The sequence below is a fragment of the Heptranchias perlo genome, chromosome 3 (genome assembly GCF_035084215.1).
Source record: "Heptranchias perlo isolate sHepPer1 chromosome 3, sHepPer1.hap1, whole genome shotgun sequence".
Classification (NCBI taxonomy): Eukaryota; Metazoa; Chordata; class Chondrichthyes; order Hexanchiformes; family Hexanchidae; genus Heptranchias; species Heptranchias perlo.
Window position 1 is genome coordinate 86,520,126 of NC_090327.1, and position 7,610 is coordinate 86,527,735.

Sequence of the window (7,610 nt, forward strand, 5' to 3'; positions counted from 1 at the left end):
TCCCAGCCTCCTACCATGCTCTATACTCCCATTGCCCCTTGGGTGTCTAACCACTCTCTACCCTTTCTCTCCTGAAGTCTGCTACTATCCTCATGCTGTTTACCACATTTCAAGATTTGTGTCATCTGGAAATTTTGAAATTTTGCCCCCTATACCCAAGCCCAGATAGTGAATTGTGAATGTTGTAAACATGTACGTTTGAAGTATTTTTAATATTTTGGTTTGCTTTATTTCACCCCAAAAGAATAAACACGCCTTCATTTCTTGCTTTTTGTCATTTTCAAATATATTCCGTAAATGAAAGTGGAATACAGATGTTGAATGGATCAACAGTTAAAATTAACACCACAGATACATCAACAAGTCTAGTTTCTATGTCAAATATACATTTAAGTTTAAAAATTTGAGCGCAGTGAAATGGATACTAGATTTTGGAGTGAATCCCTCAGTTGCCTCCTTTCCATACACGGCTCTGAGCTCTGTCTCTGCTCTCATTAAATCAATGGCTTCTTGTATGAACCAAAATACGGTTTGTTCACTAACGGAAACTGCTGATTAAAATTTCTCATCTGAAAGTTCAAACACAGAGAGAGAATAAACATATAAACTAAACTTGTACCCAAGTGAGAATTGCACACGTCACTGTCAACCCAGCCTCCACAAAGCTCAGAGCTCATTTACATACCCATAATGTTCGACATGGTACTTTCAAAGCAAGCTTCAGGTTTGACTCTAATTTTCACGGAGATTGAAGATTGTCATTACTTTTCCACTTGCTGTGTTGCTCTGTGATAGTATGTTTTCTCTGGATGGTAGGTCTAGCATCTCAGTACAATGTTAAAGAGGTATGTGATCGCTTAGGAGCAATTGGCTGTGGTTACGTCTTTACATCACTCTGGTTTTTCTTCAGATCGTATGAATCTTTCGCCTTTTACTAAAGATTTCCGTGGAGAGGAGCATTTGGAGTTTTAACTAATTTTTTGATGCCCTGCTTTTGTGGGGCTCATTTATTACTGAAAGAAAGATTTATCTTTAGTTGTGTATATGGCATAGGTGTGTCTTGGTAGAATTGTATTTGTTGTGATGAGGTGGCCTTATGTGTATTAGTCATGTAGGAATCTTACAACACCAGGTTATAGTCCAACAGTTTCTTTTGAAAATCACAAGCTTTCGGAGGCTTTCTCCTTCGTCAGGTGAGTGTCGGGTTCCTTGAAAATTGCTGCATAGATAGTCACAGAACAATGCCCGGTGATTACAGATAATCTTTCCAACTGCCCGTTATCAAGGCCATCAAATGAATTGAATAGTGTTCAGACAGAGAAACATTAGATACCAGACTACTGAATATACAAACAGCCAGAACCAAAGACAGAGAGGGAGAGAGAGAAACATCCGAAAGGAAGAGAAAGAGAGAGAATGACCAGTTGTATTAAAAACAGATAACTTTTTTTCCGCTGGTGGGGTTACGCGCAAAATCGTCAAGCAGAAATTGATCGCCAAGTTCCGCACCCATGAGGACGGCCTCAACCGGGATCTTGGGTTCATGTCGTGCTACACGTAACCCCCCCAGCGGAAAAAAAAGTTATCTGTTTGGACTATAACCTGGTGTTGTAAGATTCCTTACATTTGTACACCCCAGTCCAACACCGGCATCTCCACATCATGTGTATTAGTCAGGCAGCAAGTGCTTGGATTTTGGATAAATTGTGGAAGTGCAATGTGTGAAATATTTACATTTTTAGGATTAGGCAGTACGTGTTTGAAATAACTGGCACAGATGGGCTGGGTGGCAGCCTCCTGTGCTGTAAAACTGACTTTAGTAGGGCTCATGTACTATTGGTGGGGCAGAGGGAGGGGGGTGATGCACAGAGATTGGAGTCAGTGCAGGATGAGATGTGAGGCTGGAGGAGTTGTAAAAGGTGGTGAGGCTGAGGTGGATTTTGAAGATGACATTAAATTCTCATCCTCATCTTTGAATCACTCCATACATTGCCCCCCTCCCTATCACCATAACTTCCTCCAGCCATAAAACCCTCCGAGAACTCTGCTCTGCTCCAACTCTGGCCTTTTTGCATCCATCACTTTCTGCGCCCACCATTGCTGGCCATGCCTCAGCCATCTAGGCCGTAAACTCTGGAATTTCCTCCATAAAGCTCTCCACCTCCCTTCTCCTTTATGGCGTTCCTTAGAACCTATCGCTTTGAATAAGCTTTTGGTCACTTGTCCGAATGTCTCCTTCTTTGACTTGGTGTTAATTTTTGTCTGTTTACACTCCTGTAAGCCCATAGGGATGTTTTATTATGTCAAAGGTGCTATAAAAATGTAAGTTGTTGTCCCAAGGCCCTTCACAGGAGCGTTATCAAACAAAATTTGATACTGAGTCACAGAAGGGGATGTTAAGACAAAGCTTGGTCAAAGAGGTAGGTTTTAAGGAGTGTATTAAAGGAGGAGAAAGAGGCGGAGAGGTCCAGGGAGAGAATTCCAGAGCTTACTGCCGAGGCAGCTGAAGGCATGGTCACCAATGGTGGAGCGATTAAAATTGGGGATGTGCAAGCGGCGAGAGATGGAGGAGTGCAAAGGTCTTGGAAAGTCACAGGATTGGAGGAGGTTTCAGAGATAAGGAGGGACGAGGGCAAGGAAGGATTTGAAAAGAAGAATGAGAATTTTAAAATCGAGGCCTTGCTGGACTGGGAGCCATTTTAGGTCAGCGAGCACAGGGGTGATGGGTGAAGGGGACTTGGTGCGAGTTACGATACAGGCAGCAGAGTTTTGAATGAGCTCCAGTTTACGGAGGGTGGAAAATGGGAGGCCGGCCAGGAGAACATTGGAATCGTCAAGTCTGGAGGTAACAAATGCATGCATGAGGGTTTCAGCAGCGAATGCGGTGAGGTAGCGGAGGAGACGGGCGATGTTACGTAGGTGGAAGTTGGCGGTCTTGGCGATGGAGCGGATAGGGGTTTGGAAGCTCATCTAAGGGTCAAATAGAACATGAAGGTTGCGAACGGTCTGATTCAGCCTGAAACTGTGGCCAGGGAGAGGGACAGAGTTGGTGGCTAGGGAACGGAGTTTGTGGCGGGAACCGAAGACAATGGCTTCGGTCTTGCTAATATTTAGGCTCAATACTAGGTCCTTTGCTTTATGTGATATATGGTAACAATTTGGACTTAAACGTAGGGGTCATGATTAAGAAATTTGCGGATGACATAAAGATAGGCCGTGTGGTTGATAGTGAGGAGGAAAGCTGTAGATTGCAGGAAGATTTCAATGGACTGGTCAGATGGGCAGAAAAGTGGCAAATGGAGTTCAATCTGGAGAAGTGTGAGGTCAAGCAGTTGGGGAGAGCAAACAAGGCAAGGGATTACACAATAAATGGGAGGATACTGACAGGTGTAGACGAAGTGAGGGACCTTGGAGTGCATGTCCACAGATCCCTGAGGTAGCGGGACAGGTAGATAAGGTGTTAAGAAGGCATATGGAATGCTTTCCTTTATTAGCTGAGGCATAGATTATAAAAGCAGGGATGTTATGCTGGAACTGTATAAAACACTAGTTAGGCCACAGCTTGAGTACTGCGCACAGTTCTGGTTACCACATTACAGGAAGGATGTAATTGCACTACAGAGGGTGCAGAGGAGATTTACGAGGATGTTGCCAGGACTGGAGAATTTCAGCTATGATGACAGATTGGATAGGCTGGGATTGTTTTCCTTGGAACAGAGGAGGCTGAGGGGTGATTTGATTGAGGTATACAAAATTATGAGAGGCCGAGATAAAGTGGCTAGGAAGGACCTATTTCCCTTCCAGGAGGGGTCAATAACCAGGGGGCATCGATTTAAAGTGATTGGTAGAAGGATTAGAGCAGAAATTACGAAAAAAAATTTCACCCAGAGGGTGGTGGGAGTTTGGAACTCACTGCCTGAGAGGGTGGTAGAGGCAGAAACCCTCAACTCATTTAAAAAATACCTGGATGTGCACCTGAAGAGCTGTGACCTGCAGGGCTACGGACCAAATGTGGGAAAGTGGGATTACGCTGGGTGGCTCGTTTCTCATCCGGTGCGGACACGATGGGCTGAATGGCCTCCTTCTATGCGTAAATTTTCTATGATTCTATGATTCCATTTAGTTGGAGGAAATTTTTGCTCATCTGGATGTTGGACAAGCAACGTGACAAATCAAAGGCAGTGGGGGGCGTAGAGCGAGGTGGTGGTGTGGTAGAGCTGGTTGTTGTCAACGTACATGTGGAACCAGACATGTTTTCGGATGATGTTGCTGCGAGGCAGCATGTAGATGAGAAATAGGAGGGGGACAAGGATAGATCCTTGGGGGACTCCAGAGGTAACGGTGTGCGAGTGTGAGGAGAAGCCATAGCAGGTGATTCTCTGGCAATGACTGGATAGATAGGAATGGAATCAGGCAAAGGCAGTTGAACCCAGATGGCCGATGGAGGAGAGGCGTTGGAGGAGGATGGTGTGGTCAACCGTGTCAAAGGCTGCAGACAGTTCGAGAAAGATGAGGTGGGATAGTTTACTACAGTTACAGCCACATGGGATGTCATATGTGACTTTGATAAGGGCCATTTCAGTGCTGTTGCAGGGGCGGAAACCTCATGTAAACTTGGAAATGTCGTAAACAGTGAGGAGGATAGCTGCAGACTGCAGGAGGACATAAACAGACTGGTGAAATGGGAAGACACATGGGATATGAAATTGAACGCAGAGAATTGTGAAGTGATGCATTTTGGAAGGAAGAATGAGAAGAGGTAATATAAAGTAAATGTACAATTTTAAAGCGGGTGCAGGAACAGAGAGATCTGTGGCTTCAAATACACAAATCTTTGAAGGTGGCAGGAAAAGTTGATAAAGTTGTTGTAGAAGCATACGGGATCCTGGGCTTTATAAATAGAGACAAAGAAGTTATGCTAAACCTTTATAAATAACTGGTTAGGCCTCAGCTGGATTATTGTATCCAATTGTGGGCACCACAGTTTCGGAGGGATGTCAAGGCCTTGGAGAGGGAGCATTGATTTACTAGAATAGTACCAGGGATAAGGAACTTCAGTCGTGTTGAGAGAACAGAGAAGGTTGAGAGGGGATTTAATAGAGGTGTTCAAAATTATGAAGGGTTTTGTTCGAGTCGGGGACTTGGGGAAGAGATCAGGGTGCCGGGGAGCACATACAGAGAATAAGCATATGACGTAAACTTGTACCCAAGTAAGAATTGTACATAAATAAAAACAGAAAATGCTGGAAATATTCAACAAGTCAGGGTGCATCTGTGGAGAAAGAAAGGGAGTTAACGTTTCAGGACAATGACCCTTCGTCAGAACTGGAAGAAGCTGAAGATTAAACAGTTTTTAAGCAAGTACAGAGCCAGGGAAAGTGGGGGGGAGCGGGGTGGGAGGGGAGGAAAGAACAAAAGGGAAGGTCTCTGATAGGGTGGAGGGCAGGAGTGATTAAATGACAAAGGGATGATGATGCAAGACAAGGAGGGTGGTAATGGGACAAGTAAAGAAACAAAGATGGGTCTCGAGGAGCTGTAAATGGAAACATCAGAACCAAGACCAGCACTTGCTGTCCAAAAAAATGGGAGCAGTGGTTATGGTCTGAAATTATTGAAATCAGTGTTGAGTCCAGAAGGTTGTAAAGTGCCTAAACGAAAGATGAGGTGCTGTTCCTCGAGCTTAGGTTGAGCTTCAATGGAACAGTGTAAGAGGCCGAGGACAGAGAGGTCAGAGTGGGAGTGGGACGGGGAATTAAAATGGCAAGCGACCAGCAGGTCAGGGTCACACTTGCAGACTGAGCGGAGGTGTTTAGCAAAGCGATCACCCAGTCTGGGTTTGGTCTCCTCAATGTGGAAGAGACTATAAGACCATAAGACCATAAGAGATAGGAGCAGGAGTAGGCCATTCAACCCCTCGAGCCTGCTCCGCCATTTAATGAGATCATGGCTGATCTGATTTTTACCTCAACTCCACTTTCCCGCCCTTTCCCCATATCCCTTGCTGATCAAAAATTTGTCTAACTCAGCCTTTAATGTATTCAATGACTCAGCCTCCACAGCTTTTTGGGGTAAGAATTCCAAAGATTCATGACCCTCTGGGAGAAGAAATTCCTCCTCATTTCCGTCTTAAATGGGCGACCCCTTATTCTGAGACTATGCCCCCTCGTTTTAGATTCCCCCATGAGGGGTAACATCCTCTCAGCATCTACCCTATCGAGTCCCCTCAGAATCTTGTATGTTTCAACAAGATCTCCTCTCATTCTTCTAAACTCCAATGAGTATAGACCCAACCTGTACAATCTTTCCTCATAAGACAACCCTTCCATACCCGGAATCAACCGAGTGAACCTTCTCTGAACTGCCTCCAGTGTAAGTATGTCCTTCCTTAAATAAGGGCACCAGAACTGTACGCAGTACTCCAGGTGAGACTGCAGTGTGAGCAGCGAATACAGTTTCCTGAATTGAAAGAAGGACAAGTAAATCGCTGTTTCACCTGGAAGGAGTGTTTGGGGCCCTGGGCGGTGGGAATGGAAGAGGTGAAAGGCAGGTGTTGCATCTCCTGCGCTGGCACGGGAAGGTGCCATGGGGAGGAGAGCGGGTGTTGGAAGAGTGGACCAGGGTGTCGCACAGGGAGCGATCCCTTTGGAATGCTGAAAGGAGAGGGGAGGGGAAGATGTGTTTGATGGTGGGATCGCGCTGGAAATGACGGAAATGGTGGAGGATGATATGTTGAACGTGGAGGCTGGTGGGGAGGAAGGTGAGTATAATTGGTCCCTATCATGGTCTGGGAGGGAGGGGAAGGGGTGAGGGCCGAAGTGCGGGGAATAGGACGGACACGGTCGAGGACCCTGTCAACTACAGTGGAGGGGATTCCTCAGTTGAGGAAAAAGGAAGATGTATCGGAAGCACTGGTGTGGAAGGTGGCATCGTCAGAACAGATGTGACAGAGACAGAGAAGCTTGGAGATGGGAATATAATCCTTACAGGAAGCGGGTTGGGAGGAAGTGTAATGAAGGTAGCTGTGGGAGTCGGTGGGCTTATAATAGATATTGGTTGACAGTCTAACCCCAGAAATGGAGATAAGGAAGTTGAGGAAGGCAAGGGAAGAGTCAGAGATGGACCATGTGAAGGCGAGGTAAGGGTGGAAATTGGAAGCATGGGTGATGAAATTTTCCAGTTCGGGGTAAAAGCATGTAGCTGCTCCGATACAGTCATCAATGTATCGGAAAAAGAGGTGAGGGAGGGGACCTGAGCAGGACTGGAACAAGGAATGTTCCACATATCCCACAAAAAGGCAGGCATAGCTAGGACCCATACGGGTTCCCACAGCGACACCTTTTATTGTACACGTCACTGTAAACCCAGCCTCCACAAAGCTCAGAGCTCATTTACATACCCATAATGTTCTACATAGTACTTTGCAAAAAGGCAAAATAAACTTCAGGTTTGACTGTAGCTTTCACGGAGATTGAAGATTGTCATTACATTTCCACTTGCTGTGTTGATCTGTGGTAATATGTTTTCTCTGGATCTTAGTTCTAGCGTCTTAGTACAATGTTAAAGAGGTATGTCATCGCTGAGGAGCAATGAGCTAAGGTTGAGTCCTTACA

The 7,610-nt window shown here is 45.5% G+C and overlaps 1 non-coding gene across 1 annotated transcript; it reads left to right on the top strand.

Moving 5' to 3' along the window:
• The first annotated feature begins 890 nt into the window (after positions 1-890).
• Positions 891-1,004, top strand: LOC137320286 (U5 spliceosomal RNA). Its single transcript, XR_010962448.1, has one exon. It is a non-coding gene; the product is annotated as a U5 spliceosomal RNA (small nuclear RNA).
• The last annotated feature ends 6,606 nt before the right edge of the window (positions 1,005-7,610 follow it).